The 20,481-nt window shown below is 40.8% G+C and overlaps 1 protein-coding gene across 1 annotated transcript in view; it reads right to left on the bottom strand.

Annotated features, from left to right (window-relative positions):
- The window catches only part of rasgrp3 (RAS guanyl releasing protein 3 (calcium and DAG-regulated)), a 188,186-nt gene extending 169,705 nt beyond the window's left edge, over nt 1–18,481 (bottom strand). Inside the window, exon 1 of the mRNA XM_039738329.1 lies at nt 18,292–18,481. The gene's annotated coding sequence lies outside the window, so the exon portion shown is untranslated. The remainder of the gene's footprint in view (nt 1–18,291) is intronic.
- Between the last annotated feature and the right edge of the window lie 2,000 nt (nt 18,482–20,481).

The following is a 20,481-nucleotide window of genomic DNA, read 5'->3' as shown; positions in this document are numbered from 1 at the left end:
ATAAATATTTTTTCCACAAGAGTGCACAAATAGATGTTTGGTATGAAAGAGACAGAAAAGATGACCATCTGATTTTATTTTTTCTTCTCTGTTGATGGTCAAATGATTTTTGACTCTGAGCCTTTGAAACTGATCAAAGTGCTATGAGTATTTTTGGAATCTAATGGCAGTATTCCTTTTTGGCAGGCTCTGCAATGGGAAGTATTGTGTAAATAGTTACACAAATAAAGACACAGTCAATGTCTCGGTGGAGTTTCCATATTCTCCTTGTGTCTGAATGGGTTTTACTCCAGGACTCTGTTTTTCTTGTCACATCCTGAAGGCATGCAGGTCAGGCTAACTGGTAACCCTTAAACTGGCACTGTTAGAATGAGGGTTGGGTGTATGTGTGAATATCCAAGGTAATGGACTGGGACATTGTTCAGCAATTGGTTCCTGCTTTGCCTCCATCCTTAATTCTGAATTGGAATAAACACGTTTGATCAAGCAGGTTTTATTATAAATACTATCTGAAACACTCCAAGACTTACTGCAGTTGTTTTATATTTTTCCCTAAATGCAGACCTACTAAGCATGGCAACTGCAGGGTTTAATTGCCAGCACAGTCCTTGTGTGGAGTATTGTATGTCTGTTCTTTCCACGTGCACATTGCTTTCCCTAGGTGCTACAAGTTTCTCTTGCACTTCAAGAAACATTAACTGGAAACAGTTTTTTGGTTTAGTATAAGTGACAATGACAGTGTGTGTGTCAATGTATCCTACAACTTTCTGACGTCTTGCCTAGTACCTGTTGTTGGCACCCCATTACTTAGTCTGCCAACTGGTGAGCCACTGATAACATTTACAAGTATTTTTCCACCTTAGTAAACATACATGCATCTTCGAAATCCACATTTTACAGATCACTGTTATTGTTTGATAAAAAAATATACAAACTAGGCCTGAAAGCTACAATGCGACCTAGACACAAAATTAGCCTGGCACCAAACTTGACAAGCAGGCTGCACTAGTCAAATCAAAGCTGAGGTGAAAAGGGAAGAAGGGAACCATGCCAGGCTCAATGCACAGAATACTAGAAACAAAATAAAGAAATATCTGAATGATGGAGAACAATAATATAAGAGAAGTAATAAAAATATTCACAAGAGAAAAAGAATACCATATTCAATAACAACACATACAAAATGATAAAAAAGATTATATCTCTCTATCCATCCATCCATTTTCCAACCCTTGCTACTTCTTTATCATGGACTATACTGTGCTCCATGGGATTAATAAAGTCAGTCATCTTCCAACCCGCTATATCCTAACACAGGGTCACGGGGGTCTGCTGGAGCCAATCACAGCCAACACAGGGTGCAAGGCAGGAAACAAACCACGGGCAGGGCGCCAACCCACCACAGGGTGCGCGCACACACACACCAAGCACACACTAGGGACAATTTAGGATCGGCAATGCACCTAACATGCATGTATTTGGACTATATTAGGAAACCGGAGGAAAACCACGCAGACGCGGGGAGAAGTGAACCCAGGTCTCCTAACTGCGAGGCAGCAGTGCTACCCACTGCTCCACCATGCTGCCCTATATCTCTCTATTATAAAATTAAATCTTGAGACGAAACAAGACTATTTCCAGGGGATTTTTTTTCCATTCCCACGAGACGAGACTATTGCAAAGAGATTTTTTCAAGTCCCACCCACCTCTCAACCATTTCTGGTTAACGGCCCACTCCCACGGTCCTCTCACCTCTCATCCGTGTGAATGCTTTTGTCAGACACAGTTCCTGCGCTCTCAGCTCTTATAAATTTTTACATTTTCCTCACTTTAAGTTCCCAATAAAAGACTTGTGTCCAAATCTTATGGACAAATTTCATTTCAAAGGGTTATCAGCAGAAGAAATGAGTACACAGGCAATTCTAGCACAGAGAAACAATGAAGTCAAACGAATTAACGCGAACATTGTCGATTGGTTACACTGCAGATTGGTTTAAATGCATATCAATAGACTATGCTGAAACAGTTGGTGGTGATTGTGCGGAAGATGAAAACATCAACTTACAATATCACAAAGAATATCTACAACCGTTAACACCATCTGGTCTTCCACCAGCCGAATTAACGTTGAAAGAAGGACGTATCGTAATGTTATTGCGTAATTTATATATGAGTGATGGGCTATGCAGTAGGACAAGATTAGTTGTATTCAAAATTGGTCGAAAAATTCTGACAAAATTTTAACAGGTGACAAGAAAGGTAATGTAGGACATCCACAGAAAACATTATACACCAAAGGAGATCTTGATATGCCATTCGTATTAAATTGTTTACCGTTTCCCATTACAATAGCCTTTGCTACAACAATTGACAAATCGCATGGACAAACATTCGAAAAAGTTGGTTTATTTATTAGAGAGAAAGAAATGATATTCACTCACGGGCAGTTATGCGTTAACATTCAAAGAGATATTGACGAAAAGTTAATTCCATGTATTGTTTTTACTGAAGTTTTACAGTTAGGCCTTGTTCACACGGGCATTAAAATCGAGCGTTTTTGCGTTAGAAGGCGTCCGTGAGCGGATCAAGCGCCGAGTGTTTTCTACGTAGGAGTCAATGAGAGTGTTCACACGGGCTTTGGTGACGTCGCGTTTGTCCGGCTGCGCGTTTATACGGCATCAAAAAAACGTTGCATGCAGCTTTTTCTTGGCGTTCAAAACCCAACGAACGCAAGGAAACCGCTTCTAGTTCTTTTTTTGCGCGTTTATTTTACGCCTGGGGACGGGTGGGGGACTTATTTCAGTGCATAACACCGTGTAAGCGCACACTCGACTACTGTTTCCTTACCTCAAAGTGACAAGTAGTCTCTCTTCGGGGCTAACACCAAGTCGTATATTGGTTGATCGGCGTGCAATGTGGCATGGCACCAGCTGCAGCAGACAATCAAAAGTGGAAACCGACATCCGACAGTAATTAAAAACTTGCGGAAATTTTCGTGATTTCTTCATAAAGCACAAAAAAACTTCCTTTAACCCGACGTTGTGCAGTCAGAGCATGAACCCAGTAGCGGCGGCGATTTTTCTCTCCCTACGCCAGACATTAGTATTTTTAAAACAAGAAGATTAATATCTAACATAGCAAAATGGTCCATATTGAAAGGAGGCACCTCAAATAAAACGACAAGGGCTTTCATATCCAGTTCCCGACACTGCCTCCACAGGTTAACACACAAACTACAATTTGGGCTGCAGGCTGGCGTTAGACAGAGACAAACGAACGCCGGTGTAGAAGTCAATCGATCGCCACCACAAAATGCAACATAAACGTCTAGGACGTTCAGAGCAAGTTCGTTTATCCAAAAACTTTACGCCAGTGTGAACAAGGCCTTAAAGTGTAAGATTAAAAAGTATTTGCATGTTAATTTCAAAGCCAAACAGAATGAAAACGTTATGAAACATTATTTTCTTTCGATTTATTATGTTTTACTAAGGTTAATTACTCACTGTAATGTAAAATAGTTAGGTTTATTATGCATATGTAACAATTCCCATGAAAATAACAATCTGTTTAAATTGTACATCCGCTTCCCAATACGCGAGCGGCAGAGCCGTGAAGTGGCTAGTGTGTAGTGCCTGCTTGGCGGTTGTAGGCAAGCGAAGCGAGCAGGGGGCAGAGCGCCCTAGTAAATAAGAAATAAGAAATAATAAGAAACATCAACTAGGGAGGAAACCCTGGCTGTACAGTAGCCATTTTACTTGGTTTTTTTTTGTCCTGTTCTTGTTTTTTTTAATTCTAGTTGTTTTATTATTCTGTGAAAATGAATACGGAGGCACGGTGGCACAGTGGGTAGCGCTGCTGCCTTGCAGTAAGGAGACCTGGGTTCGCTTCCCAGGTCCTCCCTGTGAGGAGTTTGTATGTTCTCCCCGTGTCTGCATGGGTTTCCTCCCACAGTCCAAAGACATGCAGGTTAGGTGTGTTGGCGATCCTAAATTGTCCCTAGTGTGTGCTTGGTATGTATGTATGTGTGTGTGTGTGAGTTTTGTAAACCATAAGCAGTATTATAAAGTCAATTCTAAATGGCACGGGTAACCAGTGTAGTGACGCTAAGACTGGCGTGATGTGCTCAGATTTTCTTTTCCAAGTTAAGATTCTAGCAGCTCCATTCTGCACTCATTGCAATCTTTTGATGTCTTTTTTGGGTGGTCCTGAGAGGAGTGCGTTACAGTAATCTAGCAGCAGCAACTAGGCTGACTTCAGGACTGCAAGGGCACGAGTAATGTAGAACGATAAAAAGAGTTGAACTGTTGTAGTTTAGGGCGGCACGGTGGCTCTGCTGCCTCACAGTTAGGAGACCCGGGTTCGCTTCCCAGGTTCTCTCTGCGTGGAGTTTGCAAGTTCTCCCCGTGTCTGCGTGGGTTTCCTCCCACAGTCCAACGACATGCAGGTTAGGTGCTTTGACGATCCTAAATTGAACCTAGTATGTGCTTGGTGTGTGTGTGCTCTGCGGTGGGCTGGCGCCCTGCCTGGGATTTGTTCCTACCTTGCACCCTGTGCTGGCTGGGATTGGCTCCAGCAGACCCCCGTGACCCTGTGGTTAGGATATAGCGGGTTGGACAATAACTGACTAGATGCTTTTTACTTTACAGGATTCCAGTCACCTTAGAAGCTGAAGTATACAAGTAATGCGTCCATTTACAGAAAAGAGTCCAATTTTAGGGAGGTGCGGAGACAAAACAAGCAACATTGTACTCAAGCTGGAATACAACTCTGGAAAGGGAAAAGATCACTGGGTGCACTTACTCATATGTTCAGAGAGTTTTTAATTTGTATTTATTGATTTATTTTTTATTTCTTTCTGTGTCTCTCTGTCTCTGAGCCAGGTTTTTAATTTTAGGGTTATGGGAGTGAGAGCCTGTCCTGAAACCAAAGCATGCAAAGCATGCAAAGCAGTAAGCAGTCCTACTGGTCTACCATCTATCCATTTATTGAACCAGTTTAATCCAGTTTTACACTCACATGGAGGCTGTCCTTGAAGCATCAGCCTAAGGGCAGAAACCAGCACTAGATGAAGTTCCAGTTTACTACTAAAGTGTTCCTTACTCATTCATTGATCCTTTTTATGACCTTGCTTTGTCACTTTAGACTCATGAAGGGCCAGGGATTGAATGTTACTACATCTTTAGGGCTTAACTATACAAACAGGGCTGGCATGTGGGGTGAGGCCATGATGCATTCACCTTAGGCAGCCTTTTGTGAAGGCCAGCATTTTCATGCACCAGTATTTTTTTTTTTTTAACATTATGAAATAATAAAACAAAGAAATAAAATCTTTAATGATACAAGTCAACAAGGATTTTGTCACAGAACAACTTGTGCGCGTGTGTGTGCATTAAAAGTGCTTTGACATACTGATTTTAGCAGTTTTAGCATACTGATTTTAAAGTGTAAACTCCTGTGTGTTTACATTTTTAAAAATTAATTTCTTGGATTCTCATAGAGAAAAGCCAAGCAAAATGACACCTTTTATTGGCTAACTAAAAAGATTACAATATGCAAGCTTTCGAGACAACTCGGGCCCCTTCTTCAGGCAAGATGTAATCAAACAGTTTTATGTAGCCTTGGTACACTGTGAGCCTTGGACAATCAAAACTGTGCATGCATATTTTGAAGATATGCCTTGCCTCATGCCGCATTATTTAATATACCGGCTCTATACTGTATATCGGTCATCTGTCCTTTTAAAATCAACCCTTTAATCCAGTTCTTGGATTCTCATGTGAATGTTTTCCCTGGAACATGCGGAATCAGTCAGCGATGAAGATGCAGAACAGTTTAATCAGGACATTTCTAAAATGGAAAAGCTATACCAAGACAAGTGGAGTCCCAGTATACTTGCTGGTTGTTGTTGGACCTTAAGAGGGATATTCCTGAGGCCAATACAGCAGAAAATTGTACACTTGTACCCTTTGAATGAAATGCTCCCAGCATGTACTCTATCTGTATATGTTTTCACCTAAAATTCTAATGTGATAGAGAAAATCTAATTAGATATTTAAATTCAGCATGAAAAATACTGTAGATTCACCTATATTAATTCATGTGACAAAATAATTACATTTTGTTACTCTGTTATTTACCACAGTAATTCCGTACACGCTAGGCTTCATATTTATTTACTATTTAAAACTGAGAATGACTTTGATATTAAAAGTTTCAAATATTGCATAATGCAGTTTTATGGAGCCTTGGACAATCAAAACTGTGCATGCATGTTTTGAAGATATGCCTTGCCTCAGGCAGCATTATTTAATATGCCGGCTCTATACTGTATATCGGTCATCTGCCCTTTTAAAATTAACCCATTTAATCCAGTTCTTGGAATTCGCGAAGAGCAATAGTCAAGGCATACACAGAGAGTTAGCACATTACGGTTCAGTGGCTGTCTGTTTGAGCTGTAGCAGTAACCATAACCCCATTCTTGACAACACTGAATGCAAAGCAGGAACCAAACCTGGTTGGGCACCAGTCTGTCGGAGGTCCTACTCAGTTTATGGTTGCTTATTAACTCATCAGAGGTGGTGTCAACACAATGACATGGAGAGAACATACAAAGGACATGTAGATGATGACCAGACAAGAACTCGATCCTTGTCTCTTGGAGTTGTGGTGCAGTAGCACTAGCAACTGTGCCAGCCTTATCTGCCCTGAACCCTTTGGTTCTACTTAATATTTTATTATAATCTTTCTCTGATCATTTAAATGCATTATACATTTAGAAAGTCTTCTTTGCAAGCAGTTATGAGTATATCCAAGGATGGGCAAACAAAGGTTTACAGTTGCTTGTATGGAAAAAGACATATAGGTTATACTTGTAGCCTGCTTGCTAAGAACAATAACAATAATAATAAGAAGAAGACAAGTAATAGAAACAAATAATACAATAGTTAATAAATAATAATACAAGAATAAACTCTGTGTTTCACATACTGACAACTGTAAATCTACTTTTGACCACCCCTGTGTGTGTGTGTATGTAATTTAAATATTCTTAGGTCTGGAATGCAATATGATTAATTGGGTGGTTACCTACAAGGTAATGCTTGTGGTTAGTTGGCCAGTGTGCAAACATCCGCCATGTCCTCTCAGTTGCAAAAAGTAGATCATAGATATGTGATATGGTATCTGACAAAAAATACAAAGTGTACACGACACGTGTTACGCTCCTCAGGTGTACGCACTTTTGGGGATCAAATACTCTGTGTGTGTGTGTGGTATGTATGTATATATATATATTATGTATATGTATGTATAAAAATGTATATACTCAGCAAAAAAAGAAACATCCTCTGACTTTCAACTGTTTTTACTTTCAGTAAACTTAATGTGTAAATATTTGTATGAACACTAAAAGAGTCAACACCATAAGACATAAACTAAAAATGTTTCACAATGTGTCCCTGAATGAAGGGAGGCTCAAAATCAAAAGTACCAGTCAGTATGTGGTGTGGCCACCAGCTGCTTGAAGTACTGCAGTGCATCTCCTCCTCATGGACTGGACCAGATTTGTCAGTTCTTGCTGTGAGATGTTACCCCACTCTTCCACCAAGGCACCTGCAAGTTCCTGGACATTTCTGGGGGAATGGCCTAGCCCTCACCCTGCGATCCAACAGGTCCCAGACGTGCTCAATGGGATTGAGATCCGGTCTCTTCCACTGCGAGGATGATCAGCTGTCCTTCCTGTCTCCCTGTAGCGCTGTCTTAGGCGTCTCACAGTGCGGACATGGCAATTTATTGGCCTAGCCACATCAGCAGTCCTCATGCCTCCCTGCAGCATGCCTAATGCACGTTCACGCAGATGAGCAGGGACCCTGGGCATCATTCTTTGGGTGTTTTTCACAGTCGGTAGACAAGTCTCTTTAGTGTCCTGCGTTTTTAGAACTGTGACCTTAAATGCCTACTTTCTGTAAGCTGTTAAGGTCTTAACGACTATTCCACAGGTGCATGTTAATTAATTGATTATGGTTAATTGAACATGCATGAAAACTTTGCTGAGTATATATATATATATATATATATATATATATATATATACACTCACCTAAAGGATTATATATATATATATATATATATATATATATATATATATATATATATATATATAAAATATCTATACACTCACCTAAAGGACCACCATACTAATACGGTGTTTGACCCCCTTTCGCCTTCAGAACTGCCTTAATTCTACGTGGCATTGATTCAACAAGGTGCTGAAAGCATTCTTTAGAAATGTTGGCCCATATTGATAGGATAGCATCTTGCAGTTGATGGAGATTTGTGGGATGCACATCCAGGGCACGAGCTCCGTTCCACCACATCCCAAAGATGCTCTATTGGGTTGAGATCTGGTGACTGTGGGGCCATTTTAGTACAGTGAACTCATTGTCATGTTCAAGAAACCAATTTGAAATGATTCGAGCTTTGTGACATGGTGCATTATCCTGCTGGAAGTAGCCATCAGAGGATGGGTACATGGTGGTCATGAAGGGATGGACATGGTCAGAAGCAATGCTCAGGTAGCCCGTGGCATTTAAATGATGCCCAATTGGCACTAAGGGGCCTAAAGTGTGCCAAGAAAACATCCCCCACACCATTACACCACCACCACCAGCCTGCACAGTGGTAACAAGGCATGATGGATCCATGTTCTCATTCTGTTTACGCCAAATTCTGACTACCATTTGAATGTCTCAACAGAAATCGAGACTCATCAGACCAGGCAACATTTTTCCAGTCTTCAACTGTCCAATTTTGGTGAGCTCGTGCAAATTGTAGCCTCTTTTTCCTATTTGTAGTGGAGATGAGTGGTACCCGGTGGGGTCTTCTGCTGTTGTAGCCCATCCGCCTCAAGGTTGCACGTGTTGTGGCTTCACAAATGCTTTGCTGCATACCTCGGTTGTAACGAGTGGTTATTTCAGTCAAAGTTGCTCTTCTATCAGCTTGAATCAGTCGGCCCATTCATTCTCCTCTGACCTCTAGCATCAACAAGGCATTTTCGCCCACAGGACTGCCGCATACTGGATGTTTTTCCCTTTTCACGCCATTCTTTGTAAACCCTAGAAATGGTTGTGCGTGAAAATCCCAGTAACTGAGCAGATTGTGAAATACTCAGACCGGCCCGTCTGGCACCAACAACCATGCCACGCTCAAAATTGCTTAAATCACCTTTCATTCTTATTCTGACATTCAGTTTGGAGTCCAGGAGATTCTCTTGACCAGGACCACACCCCTAAATGCATTGAAGCAACTGCCATGTGATTGGTTGATTAGATAATTGCATTAATGAGAAATTGAACAGGTGTTCCTAATAATCCTTTAGGTGAGTGTATTGTAAAAGCCACCCCGACACAGATAGGCATAGGACACGCGTTCAAAGTACAAGTCAAACACAGTTTCCAAAACGCAAGCACACCTCTACACAGTACTCCTTCTTCTTCTGCTGCTTCTCCTTTCTCCTCTAGGCAAGCTCCGTCTCCTTACTCCTGATTCTGGCTGCCGGAGTAAAGACTGCTGGCTCCTTTTATAAAAACCCCCAGAAGTGCTCCAGGTGCTCATTGATCTACTTCTGGCAACACTTCCGGTTGTGGCGGAAAACCCACCTAAGAGGGCTCAGCAGCTGTTGCAGCCCCGCCTGGCGACACCCTCAGATCCCAGCAGGGCTGTAACCAACTCCAACTCCCATGAAGCCCTGCAGGAGTCCGAGGCACCGCTGCAACCCAGGGGGGCTGCCATCTAGCAGTCTGGGGAAGGTAACATTCTGAATAGGATGGCTCCCTGGTCCTTCCAGTGTGGAGGCGTTCCAGCCGGGCAGGGGATCTGGCCAACCACCACGCACTATATATATATATATATATATATATATATATATATATATATATATATATATATATATATATATATATATATATATATATATATATATATATATATATATATATATATATATATATATATATATGTGGTCCCCGCCAGGTCAAAGTTCACAATATATATATATATATATATATATATATATATATATACTGTATATATACACACACTTTGCACCCCACTCGCTTTGCTCGCCCACCTCCAATCCCCCCGTGGTGCACTTCGTGCTCGCGTTGTGAATTAGGGCTGATTTCACGCTAAGGAGATGCAGACGGATCAGCCGAGCTGCGTTTTCTGCATGTCACACTGAGCGAAGATCATTTAAAAGCCTGTACAGCAGCTGTTCTTTTGTCTTACTTCCTTGTCTTGTGGGATGTTAAAGTGTCTCTGAGAAATTGTTTGTAAGTAGAGTGTAAGATGATCACATCTTGACCCAAAATTTTTTAATATAATAAATAGATATATTTTTTTTTTTAAGAAAAAATCATGCCCCTTTTGATGTCTGCTGCATATTTCCATTACAAGCTGGGTTTGCAGACTTTACTCTAAAATAACACAACCACCTTTTACTACACTATGTATGTTTCTATAAGCTCATAAATATCTATTGTTTTATTGCTCCAGATGCCTAAAAAGAATCAAGCTCAGATGCAAAGAGTGACACAGACTGAGGACTGTCCGACTTACTTGTCTGAGGTCAGATCAGGTGGAACCGGCAGGTGTGACTGACACCCATCCACTTTTTATAGATGAGCTACTAAGCTTGGATGTTAATTTCTAGAAATCAATACTGGAAATATTCAGATCACTAAATCTTTGTGCATGACTAGCAATTACTAAAATGAACCAAAAATAGCTAGGTTTTTTTTTTCTGCTGCACAGCATTAATATGAACATTGCAGAAAATGAGGAACATAATGTAATTAGAGAAAGAGAAGTATTTTATTATTGTATAAAGTGATTATGTGGAGTGGCCTCATTAAGTGGTGACTGATCACAGAGCTATGGCCATGTGTTATGTTTCTATGGAAATATGTGGGCCAAAAATGCTGACAATGTTGCGAGTCTATCCTTTTGTAAAATTTACAAGGATTTCAGGTATTTTTGGTATGCAAATAAGATGGGGTGGACAACTCAACCATAAAAAGCTGATTGTTGATCTCATTAGTGTACTGCCTACAGCAGGGGACAAGTGCCAAGCACTGTTTTCCTTGAAGATTGGTGGCCATCTGACTGGAAGCATATGACTGCAGAGTGGATCCCTTCAACGCACATCTCAGCCATAAACCATATGAAGCATAAAAAGTAAAATATTATACAAAATGTGAAAGTGTCTGGGGTGGCATGGTGGTGCAGTGGTAAGCGCTGCTGCCTCGCAGTTAGGAGACCCGGGTTCGCATCCCGGGTTGTCCCTGCGTGGAGTTTGCATGTTCTAGCCATGTCTGCGTGGGTTTCCTCCCACAGTCCAAAGACATGCAGGTTAGGTGCATTGGTGATCCTTAATTGTCCCTACTGTGTGCTGGGTGTGTGTGTGCCCTGTGGTGGGCTGGCGCCCTGCCCAGGGTTTGTTTCCTGCCTTGCACCCAGTGTTGGCTGGGATTGGCTCCATAATGCAAAGAGTATGCGACGTGGATGTTAGCCGACTTGCTGACCAACCACAAGCGTTACCTGGGAGGTAACCACCCACGCAATCATATTGTGATTCAGAATACGAATGCCATGAATGTAATTACCCCGATCTACATACTGTCAAATAAACGAAACACACACCGTGGCGCAACATAAGAGGCTTCGCTTCTGACACAGACGTCCGAGAAGGGGTGCAGTGAGTGTGTACGCCTGATGAGCCCGGAATTAGGGCGAAACACATGCCGCGTACTCTTTGTATTATTTGATAGTAAACTGTTTCAACCATTCTATTATCTGCTTCTTGCAACTGAAAGAGGGCAGCGTGGATGTAACCACCCATACAATCAGATTGTGATTCAGACTACAAATGCCATATACAGTGTATGTACAGTATAGGCCAGAAGTTTGGACACACCTCCTCATTCAATGTGTTTTCTTTAATTTCATGACCATTTACATTGGTAGATTCTCACTGAAGGCATCAAAACTACAGTATGAATGAACACATGTGGAGTTATGTACTTAACAAAAAAAGGTGAAATAAGTGAAAACATGTTTTATATTCTAGTTTCTTCAAAATAGCCACCCTTTGCTCTGATTACTGCTTTGCACACTCTTGGCATTCTCTCGATGAGCTTCAACAGGTAGTCACCTGAAATGGTTCAATTTGTGTGTGTGTGTGTGTGTATATAGAAGGTGCCTGAAAGTTGTCGAAAATGGAGGCGCTCATGTGGAGCTGTACAACTAGTCTTCAAGGCGTTGGAACGTGATGGCAAGCCTAGCAAGTAAAACTGCAACGACTCCTTTGTTGATGCTATTAATAAACTCAGTTTCTTGTGTAATTTTTAGAAATTTATTAAAAGTGTATATAAACTTTTGGGACACCCTGTATGTGTGTGTGTGTGTGTATGTATATATATATATATATATATATATATATATATATATATATATATATATATATATATAAACACTATTGAAATCGTCAGAAAATAATTGAAATGTAAAGATGTCAGGTAACTGAAAAGAACTACTCTGGACATCTCTATTCGAGCTCGCATCGATTGTGTATTAGTGGCCAAGCAATTTTGTCTTTCTTTGGTGGTTTCATTTTGCTGATGTGCTTTCCTAGCTTGTGTATTACCGGCTAAGTGAGTTTCTGTTTCATCTGAGCCCTTACCCCGACTCCACCTCTCACTTCCAGGCAGGACAGACAGATACACACACTTCCACACATAGACGTTTATATATAAGATATATATTGTGGCGAGTGGCTGGGGTGGTACCCAGCCAGGATGCCTAGGAGGATTGGAGGAGGGCTTTTGCCTCCTCCAGACCATGAGAGGGCGAACACCCTGGTGGCTTTGGGGACCACGGGAACTGAGCTTGGGAGCTCAACCCTATAGGGGCCCGTGGTCACCGCCAGGGGGTGCCCAAATACCTGAGGAGTCTTGGCCCTCAGCACTTCCGCTACTGGGTGCTGGGGGAAAGAAGACCAAGGACACCCACAGTGCTTCCGGGTGCGCAGCCAGTACTTCCGCCACACTGGGGAGTGCCGGCAGAAGATTATTGGGATGCGCCTGGAGCTTGTCCGGGTAGGGATAAAAGGGGCTGCCTCCCTCCATTCGTGGACTTGAGTTGGGAGCGGAGAAGGACGGAGCTCAGGAGGAGAGGAAAGGAGGCGGCCTGAAGAGAGAAAGGCATTGTGTGAGGCCTGGACTTTTGGGTAAGTTTTGAGATTGTGTGCACTTTATTGTTGTAAATAACGTATAATAAACATGTGTTGGGTGAACCATCGTTGTCCTCCTGTCTGTGTCCAGGTCAGCCTATATATAGATATATATAATAGCAGAATACCGGCGCTTCGCAGCGGAGAAGTAGTGTGTTAAAGAAGTTATGAAAAAGAAAAGGAAAAATTTTTAAAATAACGTAACATGATTGTTAATGTAATTGTTTTGTCATTGACATGAGTGTTGTTGTCATATTTATATATATCTATATATCTATATCTATCTATCTATATATATATATCTATATCTATATATATATATATATATATCTATATATATATCTATATATATATATATATATATATATATATATATATATATATATAGCAAATACCCACGCTTGCAGCGAGAAGTAAAAAGAAAAGGAAACATTTTAATAATAACGTAACATGATTGACAACGTAATTGTTTTGTCATTGTCATGAGTGCTGCTGGCATATATATATATATATATATATATATATATACATACATGTGTACATATATATATATATATACATACATGTGTACATATATACACACACACATATGCTATGGGGTGTGAAACAGGCAAATGCATTTATTTTCTGAATATATAAAGTCATGTCCAGAATATATAAAGTCAAAACTTGAATAAATAAAGTCACCGCTGGAATATATAAAGTCAAAACTTGAATATATAAAGTCAAAACTTGAATATACAAAGTCAGCGTCAGAATATATAAAGTCAGCACTGGAATATATAAAGTGAAAACCTGAATATATAAAGTCAGCGTCGGAATTTATAAAGTCATTCCTGATTATATAAACTCAAAGTCAAAATATATTGATTGAAACGACTCTGAACTGAAGTAAGTTAACAAAAACGTATTCAGAAAAATAAATTAAAAAAACACTGTTCGGTTAATGTTTTGAAAATGATGCATGTGCCCTGCCCAGGATTGGTTCCTGCCTTGCACCCAGTGTTGGCTGTGATTGGCTCCAGCAGACCCCCGTGACCCTGTGGTCGGATTCAACGGGTTGGGAAATGGATGGATATTCCAGCACTGACTTTGTATATTCCGATGATTTATATATTGAAGTTTTGACTTTATATATTCCAGCGCTTACTTTATATTGTGAGCTGGAGGGCTTCGCTATTACGTGTGGGGACGAAACTTCACTTTGGTAACTGATCATGCTCCACTTCAATGGTCGTACCGACAGAAAGATACAAACTGTCGCCTCATGAGATGGTTTCTGGGCTTACAACTTTTACCGTTTCACAGTAAAACATCGACCAGGTTCTGAACACGTCAACGCAGACGTATTATCAAGACTAAATGAACCTGGTACAGAGAGTCGCTTGATTCACGGAAATGTGAATAAAGCTGAGGGGGAATGTGTGAGCTGGAGGGCTGATCGCACCCCAAGAAGATACAGATGCCTCTGGGAAAACCACAACCCCTGAAACACAGACTACCCTCACATTGCTCCTTACTATCTCATTTGCGCTATAACGCGTAATGCAAACCTCGCGCGATACTCCGCTAACTTAAAAGCCTTGTGCAGCGCCTGTCAGTTGCAAATTGATTGTTTGCTTTTATCTCTCTCTCTCTGCTCCTAGCGGAACTGCTATCTCTGACTTGTCATGGAGCACGTTTAAGCTCATGTGTTTGCAGTGTTTGAATAAAAATCCTTCTTGTTTCTACGACCTCCTGTGTCTCTGTGCAAATCTGTGACCCAAGCGTGACAATATATTCCGACGCTGACTTTATATATTCAAGATTTGACTTTATATATTCCAGCGCTGAGTTTATATATTCCGACGCTGACTTTATATATTTAAGTTTTGACTTTAGGTGGCAGTGTAACGAAGTTGCTTCGGAAGACAGCGTTAGCCGCGGAGCTCAGCTCAGAGCGAAATGAGGTAAATGGGAGGGGAGATGATGACGTGACTCCTCCACCCGCCTTAACTGTCAATCCACCACAAACACAGTCTCTCAGAATTTGCATAAGCACAGCCCTTAACCTGCAATTTTAACTTAGTTACAAAGTGATCAAAACTCTCGTTTATATCCTGCATCCTCTCATTAAACTTGTATCCTGCATTACCCGTGGGCATGAAAAACGGCAGCGGCAGCCTGTCAATTAACTTAATTTAAAGTTTAGGTTTACACCGTGCTTTGTTTCCGAAGTAGCAGCACTCATGAATATGGTAGTAAATGTCACTCGCTCGCTTCTTATTGTTTCGCTGCCTTCTTAATTATATAATGCATGTTTTCTTAAGCGCATTTTGGAGCTCTTCCTGGTTTTCTACATAGTGCGTTGACAGTCAGTTCACGTGATTACATGGGCGGCGTGATGATGTCACACGAAACTCCGCCCCCCATGGCCGTCCAGCTCAACTCCATTACAGTAAATGGAGAAAAATAGGTTCCAGTTATGACCATTACGCGTAGAATTTCGAAATGAAACCTGCCCAACTTTTGTAAGTAAGCTGTAAGGAATGAGCCTGCCAAATTTCAGCCTTCTACCTACACGGGAAGTTGGAGAATTAATGATGAGTCAGTCAGTCAGTCAGTGAGGGCTTTGCCTTTTATTAGTATATATATATATATATATATATATATATATATATATATATATATATATAATATACTAGCTGTGGAAGCCCGTGCTGTAAAAAGCCCGGAGTCCTAGAAACTATTGAAGTCGACAGAAAACAAATTGAAATGTAGAGATGTCAGGTAATTGAAAGGAACTACTCTGGGCATCTCTCTCCTAGGAGGATTCATTTTGTCGACATGCTCGCCTCACTTGTGCATTAGAAGCGGGAGAAAAAGTAAAAGGGACACCGTTTTGCTGATGTGCTCGTTTTGCTTCTGTATCAGCCTCTAAGCGAGTGACTCTTTCTTCAGAGGTTTCGCTTTCCGAACGTGCTGGCCTTGCTTGTGTATTACCCTAACTCCACCTCTCACTTCTGGGCCACGTGTAGACATTTATATATAAGATATACAGTATATATATCTATACTAATAAAAGGCAAAGCCCTCACTCACTGACTGACTCACTGACTGACTGACTCATCACTAATTCTCCAACTTCCCGTGTAGGTAGAAGGATGAAATTTGGCAGGTTCATTCCTTACAGCTTACTTACAAAAGTTGGGCAGGTTTCATTTTGAAATTCTACGAGTAATGGTCATAACTGGAACCTATTTTTCTCCATATACTGTAATGGAGCTGAGCTCGATGGCTGTGGAGGGGCGGAGTTTCGTGTGACATCATCACGCCTCCCACGTAATCACATGAACTGACTGTCAACACAGTATGTAGAAAACAAGGAAGAGCTCCAAAAAGCGCTGAAGAAAACATGTATTATAATGTACAATTGAGAAGGCAGCGAAACAATAAGCGAGCGAGTGACACATACAAGCATATTCATGAGTGCAGCTACTTCGGAAACAAAGCACGGTGTAAACCTAAAGTTTAAATTAAGTTCATAGACAGGCTGCCGCTGGCGTTTGTCATGCCCACGGTAATGCGGGATACAAGTTTAATGAGAGGACGCAGGATATAAACGAGTTTTGATCACTTTGTAACTAAGTTAAAATTGCACGTGAAGGGCTGTGCTTATGCAAATTCCAAGAGACTGTGTTTGTGGGGGATTGACAGTTAAGGCGGGTGGGGGTGTCACGTCATCAACTCCCCTCCCATTCATCTCATTTCGCTCTGAGCTGAGCTCCGCGGCTAATGCAGTGTTACGCAAGCAACTTCGTCACACTGCCACCAAATACTCACAGAAAAATCCACAAGTTAATACACACCCTGTCTCTAGAGTTTCTCCACACTCAATGTATTCCTCACGTCCCCTTTATACCCTCTGATCTCCCATTTCGATTCAGATGCCTCCAATTTCCAGTAAGGCTCTGCTGCGCGATGACAAGTAATAAGTCTCAGGGACAGACCCTACAAAATGATGCCATTGATTTCAGGCAAGATTGCTTTTCTCCTGGAGAACTATACGTTGCATTCTCAAGAGTGAGCTTGCGCAGCTTCATCATATTACAACCAGAGTGCAGCCAGAAACTTTTAAGTGCCGGGTCTTATCTATCATTAAATAAAGCCGTGGACATCGCAACATCACACAATATAGATAGATATATAGATATATATATATATATATAGATATAAATATAGATAGATATAGATATATAGATTATATAGATAGATATATATATATATATATATATATATATATATATATATATATATATATATATATATATATGCCAGCAACACTCATGACAATGACAAAACAATTACATTGTCAATCATGTTACGTTATTATTAAAATGTTTCCTTTTCTTTTTCATTACTTCTTTAACACACTACTTCTCCGCTGCGAAGCGCAGGTATTTTGCTATATAAATATATATATACAGTGGGATGCAAAAGTTTGGGCAACCTTGTTAATAGTCATTTTCCTATATAAATCGTTGGTTGTTATGATAAAAAATGTCAGTTAAATATATCATATAGGAGACACACACAGTGATATTTGAGAAGTGAAATGAAGTTTATTGGGTTTACAGAAAGTATGCAATAATTATATAAATATAAATATGTTCAGTGCCCCAGAAAGTCTAACCATAGTTAATTTTAGTTTATTGTGAGCAATATAACCAATTCTTTTTATAAAATGTGCATACTGAGCTGTTTTCAAGTGGATGATTTGATAAAACAGTGTCTTGTGGTAATGTTAGCTGATTAGCTTCAAGGATGCAACATTTTCCATTGGAAAGACTGCTCTTGGTTTCCCTGGGTGCCTTAATATTTAACAGAATAAATAAAAAGACGGCAGTATGCAGAACTTAAAATGGAAGGATTATCAAGCAGCTGAACACATTAGAAACCGGTCAAAGAAAAATAAATAATACAATGTGACCAAAAAAAAAAATTGCCAGAGGCTTGTTTTCACTCACCTGTGCTCTCATCTCAGCTTGGAAAAACAAATGTCAATAAATAGCTAACGATCCCAGTTAATTCCCGTGTTTTAATCCCAAGGTGCGTTCTTGTACTCGTATCTCTCTATGTCTTGCGCTCTACCTCAGCTCATACAGCTCCTTTGGCCTTACTGGCAGGCACATTTCCTTCAATTCTTTCCAAACTTAGTTTTCCTGCCTCCAATGCAGTGTTTTTCCTATTGTTTCCCTATAAATAGGATGACTGCCTAGAAAATGGTAAAAGAGCAGACAGGATATGTGTCTGATGGTGAGGTGGGGGATTCATTCTACAGACCAAGGCTGTGCTTACATCTTAATTTCAAAGCATTCCCCTCTCTAGCTTTCTAAATTTCTTCCCTTAAGTTTTATTTTGTAAACAGAGAAAGAAGCCATCGTGTCTTGCCTGTTTTGAGACAGAGGTCTTTTATGACCTAGTGGCATACAGTTGGAAGTAACGTAGACTACAGTGGATACATTCAGGTGAAAACTGTACAAAGACAAGAGGCAAACAGGATAAAACCTGTGCACACTGGCTGCAATAAGCTTGCATTTCTGCATTCGCTGGGCTTTGTTTTCGTAGTTCATGGGTTTCACAATAAGTTTAAGTGGTGACTTTCTAGGGCCTCATGCATACTGTACTGCTCTGTGCTCAGTTGGTACCAATTCCATTGTGAAATACTATGTTTTGTTCCTTTTTGTTTTGTTCTTTATTTTGACTTACACAATTTCTTATATTAGGAACTAGCCATCCCCCTCGGCTTTGCCCTCGGAGTAGTGAAACAGGACAGTGAGGAGGACACCGCCCAGCTCTCTACTCCTGACGTCACTCTTCCCTCTCCCCTCGGCCCGCACCCTCTGTCTCGGATTAGCGCAAATATATCGCTCCTGCAACTATGATTCTTAGTGCAATGAGAGAAGTCGCAAAATCAACCGGAATGTTCAAGCAAATTATAGAAAAAAAAAAAGATCTAAATCCGTTAAGTAGTTCTCTCGTTCTCTAACTAAGTGGACTTAAGGATATGCCCTGAGGCAGACGCGTGAGTGAGGAGGTCCCTGCCCCGCTGCGTGTCTTTTGGAATCGTGCTAAAAAATCGGTATCACAAGTGAACTATGATACTTAGCGCGATGAATTTATAGAAAAAACCCGATCTAAATCCGTTAAGTAGTTCTCTCGTTCGCTAACTAAGTGGACTTAAGGTTATGCCCCGAGGCAGACGCATGAGTGAGGAGGTCCCTGCCCCGCTGCGTGTCTCTCGGAATCGTGCTAATAAATCAGTACCACAAGCGAACTATGATACTTAGCGCAATGAGAAAGTTGCATAATAAACGGAATGTTTAAGCAAATTATAGAAAACAAAACAATCTAAATTTGTTAAGTAGTTCTCTCATTTGCTAAATAAGTGGACTTACAGTAAGGTTATGCCCGGAGGTAGACGTGTGAGTGAGGACGTCCCCGCCCTGCTGCGTGTCTTTTGGAATCGTGCTAATAAATCAGTACCACAAGTGAACTATGATACTTAGCGCGATGAATTTATAGAAAAAACCCGATATAAATCCGTTAAGTAGTTCTCTGATTCGCTAACTAAGTGGACTTAAGGTTATGCCCCGAGGCAGACGCGTGAGTGAGGAGGTCCCTGCCCCGCTGCGTGTCTCTCGGAATCGTGCTAATAAATTGGTACCACAAGCGAACTATGATACTTAGCGCGATGAGAAAGTCGCATAATCAACAGAAGGTTCCAGCAAATTATAGAAAAAAAACGATCTAAATCCATTAAGTAGTTCTCTTGTTCGTTAAATAAGTGGACTTAAGGTTATGCCCCGAGGCAGACGTGTGAGTGAGGACGTCCCCGCCCCTCTGCGTGTCTTTTGGAATCATGCTAATAAATCAGTACCACAAGTGAACTATGATACTTAGCGCGATGAATTTATAGAAAAAACCCGATCTAAATCCGTTAAGTAGTTCTCTGATTCGCTAACTAAGTGGACTTAAGGTTATGCCCCGAGGCAGACGCGTGAGTGAGGAGGTCCCTGCCCCGCTGCGTGTCTCTCAGAATCGTGCTAAAAAATCGGTAACACAAGCGAACTACGATACTTAGCGCGATGAGAAAGTCACATAATCAACGGAATGTTCCAGCAAATTATAGAAAAAAAACGATCTAAATCCATTAA

This window comes from Polypterus senegalus, chromosome 16 (genome assembly GCF_016835505.1).
Source record: "Polypterus senegalus isolate Bchr_013 chromosome 16, ASM1683550v1, whole genome shotgun sequence".
NCBI classification, from domain to species: domain Eukaryota; kingdom Metazoa; phylum Chordata; class Cladistia; order Polypteriformes; family Polypteridae; genus Polypterus; species Polypterus senegalus.
This window is presented reverse-complemented; position numbering and strand designations above follow the sequence as displayed.